Below are 17,544 nucleotides of genomic sequence, written 5' to 3'. Positions count from 1 at the left end.
TACATAGCATAATGTTTACAAAGTTATGAAAACTCTTGTATTAGCATTGTACAATGGACAATTTCTTTTTGGGGGGTGGGGGGGTGCGGTAAGCAAGAAAAGAACTTTAGCAAGAGATCGACACATACGTTTGCTGACAAAACTGAAGTATATAGTGAGTTACAGAGCAAATTCACTGAAAACAACAAAGAAAAACCTGTTCTTGTAAAGGCTATTCTGTCACCCCCTAAAAAGTGTTTCAACTCTGAAATACCACACAACCAGTTAAAAACTGACGGGGTATCCTAACTACCATGGGAGGCGCTGGGCTGGGCCTGGTGGGCACCACTGGAGTCAGCAGGGCCGGAGGGCAGCCCCCTGCTTCACGCAGGCAGCTGCCGGCTCCCTGTTGCAGCCCTGGATGGAGAGATCATAGACCACCTCCTTCACTTTCTTCACATCGTACTTCAGGCCCTCGTAGCGCTTCCTCAGGAAATCATTTTTGAGGTTGAGGAGGCAGAAGCCGGAATCCAGCTCGTTTGATGAAGGTGGAGATGTGCAGGGGCCGGGAGTAGTCTCCGGCGGCCACTCTGTTGATGGACAACCTCAACAGTTCACTAGCGAGAATGAGAACCCCCGAGAGATAATCATCCACATCCAAGTGAAATCCCTTCTCCTGATCAGGCTCAGTGCCAAGGATCTCGGTAACTGCTTCTCGGTTCACTGTGGTTTCGGTCTCCAAGTACACAACAAATGCTGCCAAGAAGACCAGGCACTGCAGCACAAACCTTCAGTGCTCGTGAAACCTGTAATACTGTTCCGCCGGAAACTTGGTCTTCAAAGACGTTGCTGCTGCTGCTGCTGCTAAGTCGCTTCAGTCGTGTCCGACTCTGTGCGACCCCATAGACGGCAGCCCACCAGGCTCCGCCGTCCCAGGGATTCTCCAGGCAAGAACACTGGAGTGGGTTGCCATTTCCTTCTCCAGTGCATGAAAGTGAAAAGTGAAAGTGAAGTCGCTCAGTAGTGTCCGACTCTTCGCGACCCCATGGACTGCAGCCTACCAGGCTCCTCCGCCCATGGGATTTTCCAGGCAAGAGTACTGGAGTGGGGTGCCATTGCCTTCTCCTCAAAGACGTTAGATGTGTTTTTACTGTACCAAAATGTTCTCGAGCTTTCAAATGCCTCGGGAATGTCCTGAAACCCAGCACCCTGATGGACCCCTTGCAGTAGAGTTAAAATCTCTCGAGCTGTTTGTTCTAGACTCTGTACAACTTTTCGGATTTCCTCTCGGATGTCCTGCAGCTAAAAAGCCCTGCAGCCCACTAAGATCTCACTCACGGACTTGCTGCCAGCCTCACAACTGTCTGCCAGGGCTGCAAGGGTGGCCGGCAGAGTGCGCTCCGGAGACAACCCGCGCAGTCAGTCGCAACGCCCCGCCGCCACCGCCGCTGCCCATGGACAACTTTTGAGTTTTGTTTTTTAAGATGCCCATTTAATTTTCAAACTGTTGTTGTTGTTCAGTTGCTAAGTTGTGTCCGACTCTTGCGACCCTCCATTTACTTGAGTTAGATGGACGGCATCATTGACTCAATGGACACGAGTTTGAGCACACTTTGGAACATAGAGAAGGACATGGAAGCCTGGCGAGCTGCAGTCCATGGGGTCGCAAAGAGTTGGACCCGACTTAGCAACTGAACAACAGCAAATCATTTTACTTATAATGTAAAACTATAATTTAAAAAGTGGGACACAACCAAAGCAACTCAGAAGGAAGGCATATAATTAAAGCACCACTCAATTTAGTTCAGCTCTTGCCTAGTTTATTTCATTTCTTCCATTTGCCTTCACTCCCATGGAGAAGAGGGTGTGGGGCAAGAAGATATGAATTCTACTCTTGTTGCATAGGGATAAGAATGGACTCTCAGCTGCTTCATCATCTCTAAGAAACAGAATGGTGCTTCAAAATATTGAGTACTAGGACACAAATATTCTCACATTCACAAACCAAACTAGATTTCTAGGAAGACTCATTTGATTAATTTGGACTATTGGGCCTATTTTGTTTTCAAAAGAATCAGGTTGTTGTTGTTAATGATGTTTTGCATTGTGTAACTCTAATGTAATTAATTATTTGTCTTCTACCTTTAAACCATTTAAATGTGTGTGGACAGGGAAAGTATATGTAAATAACAGTTGTTTAAAATGGAAGCTGTTGCACTTTTTCAGTATAGTTTAAAGACAAGGAAAAGAATAGGAGATCTTAGATGACTTAATTATCAAGAGGTATCAATTATGTAAATAAGCCTGATAGTAAAGAAAGCATCTTTTCCTTACAAAGTTGTTACTGACCCAGAAGCAGTGGTTATTAAACCTGAGCATGTATCAGAACCATCCAGAGGGCTTATTGCAAAACAGACAAAAGACCCTCCCTAGAGTTTTTTATTTAGTACGCGTGGGATGGAGCCTCAGAGTTTCTTTCTGACAGGTTCTCAGGTGATATGATGCTATAATTCAAGGACACACTTTGAAAAGCGCTGCTGTAGGGAGACTTCCCTGACCCCTGACACTGGGTACGTTGGTCCTTTATGAGCCTGTCTGTTTATCCCTCCCCTAGGACCATTACCCTGAAACCTGATGACTAACAAACACATCCAGCTCCTTTATCAGACCTTGAGCTACCTGAAACAAGTGTACATCTACTTTGGTAGTGCATCCCCCAGGGACAGCACAGGGCCCGAAGGACAGAGACTAGTACATAGTTAATAATTTAGTGTTGAATTATACTTGATTTATCATCAAATAAATGAAACCATAAGTTTTGAGGAAGAAACAGAATGTCTGTGTATGTGTGTGTATATGTGACTTGAAATACTCAGAACCATGATAAGGAAAATGCTGAGTATTCAGGGAAAAAAAGAATATTATAGAGGCAAGATATATCCAACCAAAGGAAAAATAAGAAATTAGACTTTGAAATTCACTTTAGCTACCATAGTGTGTGATGGGAATAAAATAATTTGGAAATATCACAGTAATAAAAGTGTATAAATGTTTTGAACTTTTTCAGACATACTCTTTGGCCCATAATACTCCATCCTGTGTAGCTAGTAAAACTGAGAATCACCCCAATTTACCTGGGTATAGCCAAGGGCACACCAGATATTAAAGAGATCACCCACATCCTAAACAGAAAAAGAGAATTATATGAAAAAAATGGAAAAGACCTAGTAGGTCACTCAGTTCTAGTCTCTGGAGTAGTGAAAGATTAAATAAAGTAACAGAAAAAAATTATGGAAATATACTAAAGAAAACGTAAGAGTCTCTGATCCTTTAATTTTTAGTGCCTCATGAAGTTCAAGGGTTTATTGTCAACTCATTGCTTAAACCCCTATTCATCAGAAGAAAAATATTCCCTATGGTCTGCATTAGAAATGGAAATAAGAAAGGCAATGTAAAAAGTTGATTTTTGTGGTATTAAATGACTCACTTTTTCCTGTGTTCATGAATTTCTGGTTTGTAACTGTACTTATCCAAAATATTAAAATGACCTTCAGGCCAACCCCTTTACTTAAGAGTAAAAGGGGAAGGGAAAATTACTAGAAGTTGACCATTACAGAAATTACTTGCGAGGCATTTTTCTTTGATAGCTGCAGTTTCGCTCATATTATCATCCTTTTCTGTTGACAAGTTTCCAAGATTTTAATCTTGGATTGGAAATGTTACCCTATCAGAAAGGACTTATATTGTCAGAAGCAGCGCTGTCTTGGAATACAGAATCATATATGAGAGTGCTTGCTGTATTGAAAAATATACCATTGCTAGGAAAGGCATTTAAATGTTTAGTCTGCCTGCTTATAAATCACTTTCAATGTGCTCAAGTTCTTAGACAACATATTGAAAGCTTTTTTATTTCTTTTATTATAGCAGTGTCATTTGCATTGCTGAACTTGGGGTTATGTTGGCAATTCCAGATAAACCCTTGCTCAGAGGGTTTATAACTGCAATTAAATTTCACCCTGGCTTGGAATTCGAAAGTAAAATTTTTGTGAGCTTTTTTTTTTTTTCACTTAAAGTATATCTGATGTTTTTAAGACATGATCAGATTGACAATTTGGGTTTACAAAGGGAAAACAAATGGCTTAAAGCACAGAAGACTAACAAAGGCATTAGGAGACCTTTGCGTGTTTACCTAAATTCACAGATTTGCTTGGTTGTTTTAGAAGAACATAATCATGGCATTTAAATTTGTTTTCTATTCACTTGATTTGGAGACTGCTGCTGCTTTTTATTTTTAATTGAAAAATGGTTTAATTGTATGGACAGCTTTTCCACTCCCTCTTAGTCAAAATATTTAAAATTCACTTAGACGTCTCTTTAACCTTGGGTACACAGGCATTCAGTGCTTTCCTTTTCGCTGTCTTCTTACACAAAGCTAATACTGCCATCCTGTCTTCTGCCTACCACCTGGAGTTGTTCTGGGGGTGAAATAAGTCTCAATGAGCTCAGAGTTGTTTGAGAAAGAGAGAAGTTAGAGTATGCTGACAGGAAGCCTTTGGTTTGAGGATGAAACTGGGTTAGAAATATGAGACAATGAAGCAGTTCTGAGAAGGAAAATTTGAAGGAGATTTGGAATAACAAGAAAAGAAATGACTCCCACGTTTACTGGGTTTGAAAAAACAATCCTCAGCTTCTGGATTCAAGAGTGGGAGTAGTTCGGCTCAAGGCTGGCTAAGGGAAGGGGTACTCTTCAAGCTTTCCAGGACTTACCCTTCGATTCTCTCTGGTGGTGCTGGTGCTGGTGCTGAGTCGTGTCCGACTCTCTGTGACCCCATGGTCTGTAGCCCGCTGAACTCCTCTGTCCATGGGATTTCCAAGGCAAGGATACTGGAGTGGGTAGCCATTTCTTACTCCAGGGGATCTTCCCGACTCAGGGATTGAACTTGTGTCTCCTGCATCTCCTGCACTGGCAGGCAGATTCTTTACAACTGTGCTACCTGGGAAGCCCCCAATTTGCTCTACCTTTGTGAAAAAAAAAAAAAAAAACAGAAGTAAAGACAACACAGGTTTACTGGCTTTGAAGTGAAATAGATCAGTATTAATAAATCTAAATATGACTCTGACTCTGTAGTGGAGGAGAGAAAAATGTCTGGCATAAAGGGAGATGTCTCTGCATAAAGGAGAAGGAATGTTCCTCCTCAGGACTCATTCCTCTGTGTATTGGCTCTTACAGAAATACAGCAATAATCGGATTGGTTAAAACTGCAACTCAATGCCACAGTAAAGATTTGAGGAGTAATAAGGACCTGGCTTCCCTGGTGGTTCAGTGCTAAAGAATCCACTTGCCAATGCAGGAGACGTGGGTCTGATCCCTCGGTCAGGAAGATTCCCCTGGAGAAGGAAATGGCAACCCACTCTAGTATTCTTGCCTGCAAAACCCCATGGACAGGGGAGCCTGGCAGGCAAAAGTCCATGAGGTCCCAAAAGAGTCAGATACAACTTAGCAACTAAACAGCAACGAGGTCCTCCAATACTAGGCCATGTATGCACAGGCCCATGAAAACTACAAGGTAACCCAAGAATCCCAATGGACGTGGAGATCACTTGGGTAGATTGAGATGTTCCTAGTAACTCTCTCCAAGAGTACAGATGCCAACATTAGATGGCAGTTGCGGGAGGAGGAGACACCATCTACCCCACTTATAGGTCTAGCCCACGTTCTCACACAGACCTCCACTGTGGTCTGATTCACAGGCTGAAATGATTACTGTAGATGCAGCATGCATCACTGGGAGTCTGTTGTAGAAAATCATGAGAGCCTATGTAAGGGAGTTGGGGCAGAAGTGAAAAGGAGATATAATCTGAGGCATATTTAGGGGAAAGAATTGACAAGAACTGATTTCCAACTGGATGTGAGATGAGGGTGAGGGATACAAGAAAATAAAGGAAAACTAAGATGTTTAAATATCAGGAAAATCAATGAATGCAAATAGACAAAATAAGGCTACACAGGTGAAGCATGGTTCATTTCACAGTGTGAGACACCATCACTGGGGTAAACAAGGCTGGAAGAGAATGGGAGGTGACTTATACAGAGTTCACAGAAAAGGCATGACCACGAAATGAACACAGTGTCGTAATATTCCTGTGAATACACATACCCAGATTCTCTCTTAGATAACCGCATTCCTCTGTACATGCTAGGAAACTGACTACAGACCAAATAAATTAGCTGTGCCAGTACTGAGTGGGAAGCAAAATGAAAACAATTTAAAGAAAGATGGGAGGACCTTTAAGTCCATAAGGTCTAACTTGACTTCTGAGAAACCCAACAGCCTCTACCGTCAATGTGCCCACAACCAGCCTGGCAGAAAAGAAGAAACACGCCATGCTGCATCTTAAAAATGGCAATTTACTCTTCAGAAGCTCCAGGAAATAACCAGTACATGTAAAAAGAGTCCCATTACTAACACAGGTGTCTAGTTTAATGACTGGACAGTGCAATCCCTACACAAAGAAGAAAAGACAGGACAAGAAGCAGAATTGGATGGAGAGAAGAGTTTAGTTTGGAGCATTCTAATTACATAACACTGCCCATTAGGTGAGTGAAAGCACAGAAGGAAGCTCAGGAGAATGAAGAGGTCTGAGGACAAAGTAACGGTTCTTCTGCTCACATTGAGAATTAACAAATCATAAGTGTAATTTTGATATGTTACACATTTACGAAAATCTCTGTCTCTTACTCTGTCTTACCAAAAGCCAAAGTTGACTTCTACCTGTGAGAATAAAAAGTGCAATAAGCAGCCAGGTGAAAATTCCACCCTGCCACAGTAAGAAGCCAAGGATAAAAACAGTCTGAAAAGGAACAAGGAGCTTCCGTATCTAGCAGATTCTCAGACGAGACGCACTGAGGAACTCTTCTACTGAAAAGAGCAAAGAATGCTGGGCAAAAAATAAATAATGTATATCAATGAGCTAGCAGACAATTAAGAAATTCTCAGGGGCCAGTGGTGAACTGAAAGAGGACATCCGGGTAAGCAGATACCTGAAGCCAGCCTTCACTCTGAGGGTAAGAGAAACGGTATAGAGGTGGGTGTTGTGTTGTTATTCTATATATTCTGCACTAATTTTGTAAATATGCATTCATGTTTCCACTGCTGAATGTGTCACGTCAGTTACCCTGTTTCTCTGATGTGTTCTGTGCCCTGAGAAAGCTGGTCTTTAGGGACTGCATCAAACCCACGCCACCCCTCTAGCTTCCAGCTGAGTCTGGCCATGACCACAGATAGCAGATGACGGGAGCAGACTATATACTCTCCCGGATCTTTCCCTCCCAGGGAGCCAAGGTTAGCCATGTTCCTTTGCCAAAGGAACTCCAACAGAACATGACTCCTGTCAACTACTCAACTTCGAAGACAGTTCCCTGTGGCCCCTACAGGCCTGGGTGTGGCAGTTCAGTTCAGTCACTCAATGTGTCCAGACCCTTGTGACCACATGGACATCACCACGCCAGGCTTCCCTGTCCATCACCAACTCCCGGAGCCTACTCAAACTCATGTCCATTGAGTCACTGATGCCATCCAAACATCTCATCCTTTGTCAGCCCCTTCTCCTCCTGCCTTCAATCTTTCCCAGCATCAGGGTCTTTTCCAGTGAGTCAGTTCTTCACATCAGGTGGCCAAAGTATTGGAGTTTCAGTTTCTGCATCAATCCTTCCAATGAATATTCAGGACTGATTTCCTTTAGGATGGACTGATTGGATCTCCTTGCACTCCAAGGGACTCTCAAGAGTCTTCTCCAACACCACAGTTCAAAAGCATCAGTTCTTCAGCACTCAGGTTTCTTTATAGTCCAAATCTCACATCCACACATGACTACTGGAAAAACCATAGCTTTGACTAGATGGACCTTTGTTGGCAAAGTAATGTCTCTGCCTTTTCATATGCTGTGTAGGCTGATCATAGCTTTCCTTCCAAGGAGCAAGCATCTTTTAATTTCACAGCTGCAGTCATCATCTGCAGTGACTTTGGAGCCCAAAAAATAAAGTCTGTCACTGTTTCCATTGTTTTGCCACCTATTTGCCATGAAGTGATTGGACTGGATGTCATGATCTTAGTGTTCTGAATGTTGAGTTTTAAGCCAACTTTTTCACTCTCCTCTTTCACTTTCATCAAGAAACTCTTTAGTTCTTCTTCACTTTCTGCCATAAGGGTTGTGTCATCTGTGTTTCTCAGGTTATTGATATTTCTCCTGGCAATCTTGATTTCAGCTTGTGCTTCATCCAGCCTGGCATTTCTCATGATGTACTCTGCATATAAGTTAAATAAGCAAGGTGACAATATGCAGCACTGACATACTCTTTTCCCGATCTGGAACCAGTCTGTTGTTCCATGTCCAGTTGCAACTGTTGTTTCTGGACCTGCATACAGATTTCTCATGAGGACGGTCAGGTGGTCTGGTATTCCCATCTCTTTAAGAATTTTCCACAGTTTGTTGTGATCCACACAGTCAAAGGCTTTGGCATAGTCAATAAAGCAGAAATAGATGTTTTTCTGGAATTTTCTTGTTTTTTCAATGATCCAGCAGATGTTGGTAATTTGATCTCTGGTTCCTCTGCCTTTACTAAATCCAGTTTGGACATCTGGAAGTTCTCGGTTCATATACCATTGAAGCCTGGCTTGGAGAATTTTGAGCATTACTTTGCTAGCATGTGAGATGAGTGCAATTGTGCGGTAGTTTAAACATTCTTTTGCATTGCCTTTCTTTGGGATTAGAATGAAAACTGACTTTTTCCAGCCCGGTGGCCACTGCTGAGTCTTCCAAATTTGCTGGCATATTGAGCGCAGCCCTTTCACAGTATCATCTTTTAGGATTTGAAATAGCTCAGCTGAATTCCATCCCCTCTACTAGCTTTGTTCGTAGTGATGCTTCCTAAGACCCACTTGACTTCACATTCCAGGATGTCTGGCTCTAGGTGAGTGATAATACCATTGTGGCTATCTGGGTCATGAAGATCTTTCTTGTATAGTTCTTCTGTGTATTCTTGCCACCTCTTCTTAATATCTCTGCTTCTGGTAGGGACATACCATTTCTATCCTATATTGTGCACATCTTTGCATGAAATGTTCCCTTGGTATCTCTAATTTTCTTGAAGAGATCTCTAGTCTTTCTCATTCTATTTTTTCCTCTATTTCTTTGCATTGATCACTGAGGAAGGCTTTCTTATCTCTCCTTGCTATTCTTTGGAACTCTGCATTCAAATGGGTATATCTTTCCTTTTCTCCTTAGCCTTTTGCTTCTCTTCTTTTCTCAGCTATTTGTAAGGCGTCCTCAGGCAACCATTTTTCCTTTTTGCATTTTTTTCCCTTGGGGATGGTCTTGATGACTGCCTCTTGTACAATGTCACAAACCTCTGTCCATAGTTCATCAGGCACTCTGTCTACCATATCTAATCCCTTGAATCTATTTGTCACTTCCACTGTATAATTGTAAGGGATTTAATTTAGGTCATACCTGAATAGTCTGGTGGTTTTCTCTACTTTCTTCAATTTAATTTTGAATTTGGCAATAAGGAATTCATGATCTGAGCCACAGTCAGCTCCCAGTGTTTTTTGCTGACTGTATAGAGCTTCTCCAACTTTGGCTACAAAGAATATAATCAATCTGATTTTGGTATTGACCATCTAGTGATGTCCATGTATAGAGTCTTTTCTTGTGTTGTTGGAAGAGGGTGTTTGCTATGACCTGTGGGTTCTCTTGGCAAAACTCTCTTAGCCTTTGCCCTGCTTCATTTTGTACCCCAAAGCCAAATTTGCCTGTTACTCCAGGTATCTCTTGACTTCCTACTTTTCCATTCCAGTAATGGTTTAAGGATGTGGTAGTCCCAGGGAATGTCAGCACCCTTTATTGTTATTCTTTTAGCCCTGTTCACACCTTTGTAAACAGTCTCACATTAACCATCATTAGTTACCCTACTTGATTAGTTACCTACTGCAAGAGGGTAAGCCCCTTGCAGGCCCCTGATCAATGTAGCTATACAGTATTTAGAGGAGAAATTGTTTATAGAAAGATAAAGAAGACAAAGGAAACAAACGTATGAGGGAAAGGTGGTGTGTACTAAGTCGCTTAGTGGTGTTTGACTCTTTCTGACCCTATGGACTGTAGCCCACTGGGCTCCTCTGTCCATGGGATTCTCCAGATGAGAATACTGGAGTGGGTTACCATGCCCTTCTCCAGGAGATACCCCAGTCCAGGATAGAATCTATGTCTCTTGTGTCTCCTGCATTGGCAAGTGGATTCTCTAGTGCCACCTGGGAAGCCCATGGGGGAAAAGTGGGAGAAATGATAAATTGAGAGACTGGGAATGACATATACAAATTACTATACATAAAATAACTAATAAGGGCCTACTGTACAGCACAGGGAACTCTACTCAATGCTCTGTAATGACCTATGTGAGAAAAGAATCTAAAGAGTAGATATACGTACATGTATAACTGAGTCATTTTTCTGTACGGCAAAAACTGACATAACATTGTAAATCAACTAATGGCCAATTAAAATTAATTTTTAAAAAAAAGAAAGAAAGAAGAGTGGTTAAAAGAGCCAAATACTATAGAGATTGTATAACTTTAAGGCTAAGAAGGAAAGAACAGACATGACAATAAACAGGCAACCAGTGACCTTCATTAGTAGGGAAAGCTTGTGCATAACAGTGGGGTTAGAAGCCGCATCTAGGGAATTAGCGACTGGGACAACAGAGTCAATATAAGGAGATATTTCTCTGGAGAAGTCTGGCATTAAAGGAAGCAATTTTCTAGTGTTTTGAGATGGTAAAGCCAGCACACACACACACGCACATTTCCAGTTTAGGGTTTGATAGAGAAAGAGATCAAGCCAGAGAAGAGATTGCAAATTGAAGTGTCAAAAAGAATAACTGATAGATGAGGGGTCCGCAAGGTAGCAGGAAGAGACAGAATCAAGATAATGAAGTAAGAACCTTTCTCTTCTGAAAAGAAGTCAAAAAAATAAAGGTAAAAGAAGATCAGAACAAATCTGGACTTGAGATGGGTGGATGTTTCAAGCGATCATTCTTGTCTGTTTTTCTTCCCTTCTACAGCAGGAGTAACAGGGTTTCCCTTGGAGGCAGGGAAGTGTGAAGGGTGAGGCTGGAGGCTGGATAAAACTGGTAAATTTTGGAATAAACTGTGGGCATTGGAAGTGGTTTGTTTTACTTTAAGTAAATCATCTCTTTTGGTTCATAGTAGCTAACCCACCATCAGTGGGGGTGAGCAGGGGACAGCCACTCAAGTGTCCAACAAACAAGTTTCCTTAGCTTTCTGGATGGCTGTGATGAATCATATGAATTTCTGTTGGCTTCTATGGCTGTGATGCTCTAAAGGTAACCCAGGCTCATGTAAATCTGACACAAGGATTACAAATATTCATCAGGCATCCCAACAAAGGAAATGCAGCAGGCGCAAAAGCGAGAGAATAAGTGAGAGCAACCAGAGGGAAAAAAACCTAGCAACCAGCAAATAACACCGTCCAAATTCATCCTATGCAGTCACTGGCGCTTTAACAGGGAAGCAAAGAAAAGCAGGTTTGATGAGGCTTTGTGTCTTAATAAAACATCTTTGAGGATTGAGGAAACAACATATACAGAGCATTCTGTGTTCCTTCATCATCAAAGGCATAGGATTAATGGATGCGGCTCTTCTTTCTCATGTATGACAATGTATTTATCATTCTTTACTTTACTCTGAGACTGGATAAGAACAGCTCCATCCGGTTGCCCTGCCAACCCTTCTCAAGTAAGAGGAGAGTTCAGACACCACTTTGTGTTTGATTGTTATATTCCTCCTATTGAAGCTGACCTGAATAGAAAAGCTACCCACTAATGGCAGTAAATGTCAACACTGTAAACAAGTTTTAGAAATGAGAAACAGCCATGATAATCAAGCTATCTAAATGCAAGTGATGTAAGCTTCAAAAGTTGTGGCTAATAATTTCTGTAAGTAAATCTCATTTTTAATGTGCCTCTGTGTGTGTGCAAAGTCGATTCAGTCATGTCTGACTCTTTGCGACCCCAAAGACTGTAGCCCACCAGGCCCACCAGGCTCCTCTGTCCATGGGATTCTCCAGGCAAGAATGCTGGAGTGAGTTGCCATACCCCTCTCTAGGGGCTCTTCCTGACCCAGGGATTGAATCCCTGTCTCTTACATCTCCTGCATTAGCAGGAGGGTGAGCAGGAGGGTTCTTTACCACTAGCACCACCTGGGAAGCCCCTTTAATGTGCCCACTGTATGCCAAATACACTGCATGAAAACTCCATCACCAAAGTGGGGAAAGGCAGAGAGCGAGGTGGCAAAGCTTCAGGCCTGCATTCTCTCTGCCTGACTCCACCCAACTAAAACAGTGGGTTTTTTACGTGTTACAAATAGAATCTTCAGGTAAGAATACATTTGAGCAAAGGACTTTACATCTGAGAATTTTGAAAATCACTGCACCAAAGGAACACACAATGGAAGGGAATCCTTCCGCAAATCCTTCCTTAAACTAAATCCTTGTTTTCATTTCTTGTGCAGACATTTATTGAGCATCTTCCACGCACAAGAGTAGGATCTTTTCACTATAATGGGCATAAAGAAGTTAAAAATACAGGAGAGAAGGAGGAGGGAAAAAATGGAAATTAACGGATAGGAGTGCCGTTCTTGAGAAGGATGAGTGTGATCTTGAGCACAAGAAAACGGACTAGCGTCAGCTGCAGGAGGAAAGCCTTGTCCACAATGAAACAAAAGACACAAATGGCTTTGTGGTATGGGGGTGGGGAGAGTAAATAGAGAGAGGAGGAACTCAGAATATGAGAGGAGTCCTGCCTGGTGGCTGTGATCTCCTTTATAAATTGTTCTCCATTCATCCCACATTCATCAACTACCTACCCTGTGCCAGACATTGTGCACGGTGATGACGGACATGGGCAGCATCCCTTGGGAACTTGCAATTCAGCTGAAACAGTGAAACCAGCAGATTCAAGGCTACAATTCAGACAGCCGGCGAGAAAACCCGTAAGGCATGGGAAAGAAAATAGACACTGCGTGGACACAGAGGAGATCATTTTTGACCTAGCTAACCAGAAAAATGAGGATGATGAGGTGTTCAACAGATGGAGGTGGTGTGAGCTGACAACAGGAGTATTCTGTTTAATAACATAGTGATGATCTTTGTATATCACAGACCATGATAGCCTATGCATCTTAAAATAAAGTACATATGTCTTTCAGATACGTTTCATTTAATTGTCATAATAATCTCACAAATCAAGTACTATTGCCACCACTTAACAGATGGGGGTGGGAAATCTCTAGGAAGGAGAATAACTTACTCAAAGACATTTCCTTCATAAAGGGCAAAGCCAGGATTTGAATCTAGGTTTGTCTGAGTCCAAAGTTCACGTTCCATCCTCAGCACCAGACTGCCTCTTCATTGATCTTTTTTGTCATCATTTTTTTCCTGCCTCACTTTCCCTGAATCTTTCAACTCACCTGCACTCAGTTGATGAGTAATCAAAACTCTTTTAAAGAATAATTACATACTTCTAAGTAATGTTTATCACAGTAGCAAATGTGTACTGAAAGAATATATATTCTCTTTTAAACTTTGACAGGTTTCCATTTATCAGAACCAGAGATAACCAATTTAAACTGAAAAGGTCACTCTAGAGCCTCATTCCCACCAGAGCTATCATGTGGCTTCAAGAAACTTCAAGGCATCCATGCGTTACTCATCTGAGGATCTTCAGAACTTAACCCAGAGCCTAATGCAAAGGAACAATCTAATTAATGCTAATTGAGATGAAATGACTGAATAATCAAATATTCCCTTTGCTTTGTGCTTTACAAAGAATTGATGCTTTTGAACTATGGTGTTGGAGAAGACTCTTGAGAGTCCCTTGGACTGCAAGGAGATCAAACCAGGAAATCCAAAATGAAATCAACCCTGAATATTCACTGGAAGGACTGAAGCTGAAGCTCCAATAGATTGGCCACCTGATGCGAAGAACTGATTCATTGGAAAAGACCCTGATGCTGGGGAAGATTGAAAGCAGGAGGAAAAGGCAGTGACAGAGGATGAGATGGCTGGATGGCATCACCGACTCAATGAACATGAGTTTGAGTCAACTCTGGGAGATAGTGAAGGACAGGGAAGGCTGACATGTCCATGGGGTCGAAAGAGTTGAACATGACTTAGCAACTGAACTTTGTTTTCAGTGAATGGGCTGATTAAATTAGGCAGAAGAAGCTGTTCTATATGGCAAACTCTCCACATGTCAAACCCATCAACCAATAATGAGACTGCACCATGTGCTAGGATGCGCTCACTTGTCAGTTGGGTCCGACTCTTTGTGACCCCACGGACTGTAGCCCACCAGGCTCCTCGGTCCATGGGATTTTCCCAGCAAGAATCCTGGAATCTATTGTCATTTCCTCCTCCAGGGGGTCTTCCTCACCAAGACCTCTTGGATTCAAGAGACCTGAATCCAAGCCTTTTGCGTCTCCTACAGTAGCAGACAGCTTCTTCACCACTGTACCACCTGGGAAGCCCCAGTTGCCATGATATTGGTGGTGGTTATTTGTTTCTCTGCATATTGACTTGTTTATATTTCAACACCCACCTTTTCCATTTCCATTCAATTGTTATTTATTTAATTCTAATGACCACCTACAAAATAAGATACATTATCCTCATTTTGCAGCTGAGGAAACAACAAAGGCTCAGAAATATTAATAGTTTTATGATCTCCATCAATTCACTCAGCTAATAAGGGCTGGAGACTGGATTTCACTGTGGAATGTTTTTGATTCCCAGTTTGCAAAGGACAACTTATGAAGAAGTCTTAGAAGAAAGCTATTCCAAAAACTCACTGATCTCTTCTGCCCGAGAGAAAGTTCTATACTCGCAGGACCAGCCTTGCACTTGGTTTTGCCCAAGAGGCATTAAGAGAAGATTCTGTCACAAAGATAGTCTCTGCAAATGAAATTGGAAGATCCAGGAAACTGGAGAAAATAAAATACCCAGATTTAATTTTCTACAAATACATCTATCATTAATCTTTTAAATGGATTTTATAAGAACTTTATTACACATAATTCTAGTCCTGAAATCTCAGATTTACAGAGGCTAAAATTTCCATAAAATATAAAATGTGAATAATTTAGATTACATCCTACTGTACAATAAATACACACCCCAGACAGGAAAAGATCTATAACCTCATTTTCTTCCTGACATCCACTGAGCAGCTTTTCCTGGCAAAAAGTTTGCTGACTCAAGCAGTTCAGCCAGAATCCTAACAAAGCAAAGGGTAGTTCTCTTTGGCTAAAATGCCTTTCTTACCAAACACAGTTTAGAGAGGCGCCTCTAGAGTAATGGCTGCCCAGTTTTAAATTCTACTTCTGCCATTTACAATCTGTGTGATGTGAGCTTGGACAATTGAGGAAAACTCTCTGTGTCTGTCCTCCTCCAGGGCTAGGACTATTATGAGGCTTAAATGAAAATAATGCATATAACCTAATTAACTTGTTTCTAGGCACAGAGCAGGCATCCAGTAAACGCCATCATCATTATGTATTATGTGTACACATGTGTGCTGTGCTGTGCTAAGTCTCTTCAGTCCTGTCTGACTCTTTGCCACCCCATGGACTGTAGCCCGCCAGGATCCTCTGTCCATGGATTCTCCAGGCAAGAATACTGGAGTGGGTTGCCCTGCCCTTCTCCAGGGGATCTTCTCAACTGAGGGACTGAATCCACTTCTCCTGCATTGCAGGCAGATTCTTTATCACTGATCCACCAAGAAAGTCCCCTTACAACCCATCTAAACTTCTCTGTCCAGTATTCTGTTCTTCATTTCACATTCTTTCTTGATGAAAAAATAAATTAATTTTCACTAGGGTATTAACAGACATTAACAACCTAATTTTAACCCTCCTGGAATAGCAAGAATAATAACTAACATGGTCTTGTACTTAAAACGTGCTGTGTAGGTAGCTACGTATACAAGAATGAAGTTAGAACACTTCCTAATGCCATACACAAGGATAAACTCAAAATGGATTAAAGACCTAAATGTAAGACCAGAAACTATAAAATTCTTTGAAGGAAAACATAGGCAAAACACTTAATGACATAAATGAAAGCAAGATCCTCTATGACCCACCTCCTAGAGTAATGGAAATAAAAACAAAGAAGTGGGACCTAATAAAACTTAAAAGATTTTGTACAGCAAAGGAAACTACAAACAGGTGAAAAGACAACCCTCAGAATGGGAGAAAATAATCGCAAAGGAAACAACTGACAAAGAACCAATTTCCAAAATATACAAGCAGCTCATACAACTCAATACCAGAAAAACAAACAACCCGATCAAAAAGTAGGAAAAAGACCTAAACAGACATTTCTTCAAAGAAGAGATACAGATGACTAACAAACACATGAAAAGATGCTCAACATCGCTCATTATTAGAGAAATGCAAATCAAAACTACAGTGAGATACCACCTTACACCCATCAGAATGGCCATCATCAAAAAGTCTACAAACAATAAATGCTGGAGAGGGTACTGAGAAAAGGGAACCTGCTTGCACTGTTGTTGGGAATGTAAATTGATACAGCCACTATGGGAGACAGTATAGAGATTCCCTAAAAAACTAGGAATAAAATCACCATATGACCCAGCAATCCCACTCCTAGGCATATACCCTGAGGAAACCAAAATTGAAAAAGACACATGTACCCCAGTGTTCATTGCAGTGCTATTTACAATAGCTAGAACATGGAAGCAACCTAGATGTCCATCGACAGATGAATGGCTAAAGAAGCTGTGGTACATATACACAATGGAGTACTGTCCTATGCTAAGTCACTTCAGTCGTGTCTGACTCTGTGCAACCCTATAGACTGTGGCCTGCCAGGCTCCTTTGTCCATGGGATTATCCAGGCAAGAATACTGGTGTGGGTTGCCATGCCCTTCTCCAGGGAATCTTCCCAACCAAGGGATTGAACACGCATCTCTTGTGTCTCCTGCATTGGCAGGCAGGTTCTTTACCACTAGGACCGCCTGGGAAGCCCACAATGGAATATTAGTCAGCCATAAAAAGGAATGCATTTGAGTCAGTTCTAATGAGGTGGACGAACCTATACAGAGTGAAGTAAGTCAGAAAGAGAAATATAAATATCATATACAGATGCATATATATGGAATCAAGAAAGATGGTACTGATGAATTTATTTGCAGGGCAGCAATGGAGACACAGACATAGAGAACAGACTTTGACACAGGGCAACAGGAGGAGAGGGCAATATGAATAATTTACAATGCCATACGTAAAATAGACAGCCAATGTGGATTTGCTGTATGACTCCTGGAACTCAAATAGAGGCTCTGTGACAATCTAGCAGGGTGGGATGGACAGGGAGATGGGAGGGAGGTTTGGGAGGGAGAGGACATGGGTGTACCTATAGCTGATTCTTGTTGATGTTTGACAGAAAACCACAAAATCCTGTGAAGCA

General features: G+C 41.7%; 1 pseudogene; it reads right to left on the bottom strand.

Annotated features, from left to right (window-relative positions):
- Positions 1 to 333: 333 nt before the first annotated feature.
- Positions 334 to 6,366, bottom strand: LOC102414998 (annotated as a pseudogene).
- Positions 6,367 to 17,544: the final 11,178 nt, after the last annotated feature.

Source organism: Bubalus bubalis, chromosome 3 (genome assembly GCF_019923935.1).
Source record: "Bubalus bubalis isolate 160015118507 breed Murrah chromosome 3, NDDB_SH_1, whole genome shotgun sequence".
NCBI lineage: Eukaryota > Metazoa > Chordata > Mammalia > Artiodactyla > Bovidae > Bubalus > Bubalus bubalis.
The sequence above is the reverse complement of the archived record's forward strand: the minus strand, read 5'-3'. Positions and strand labels throughout refer to the sequence as shown.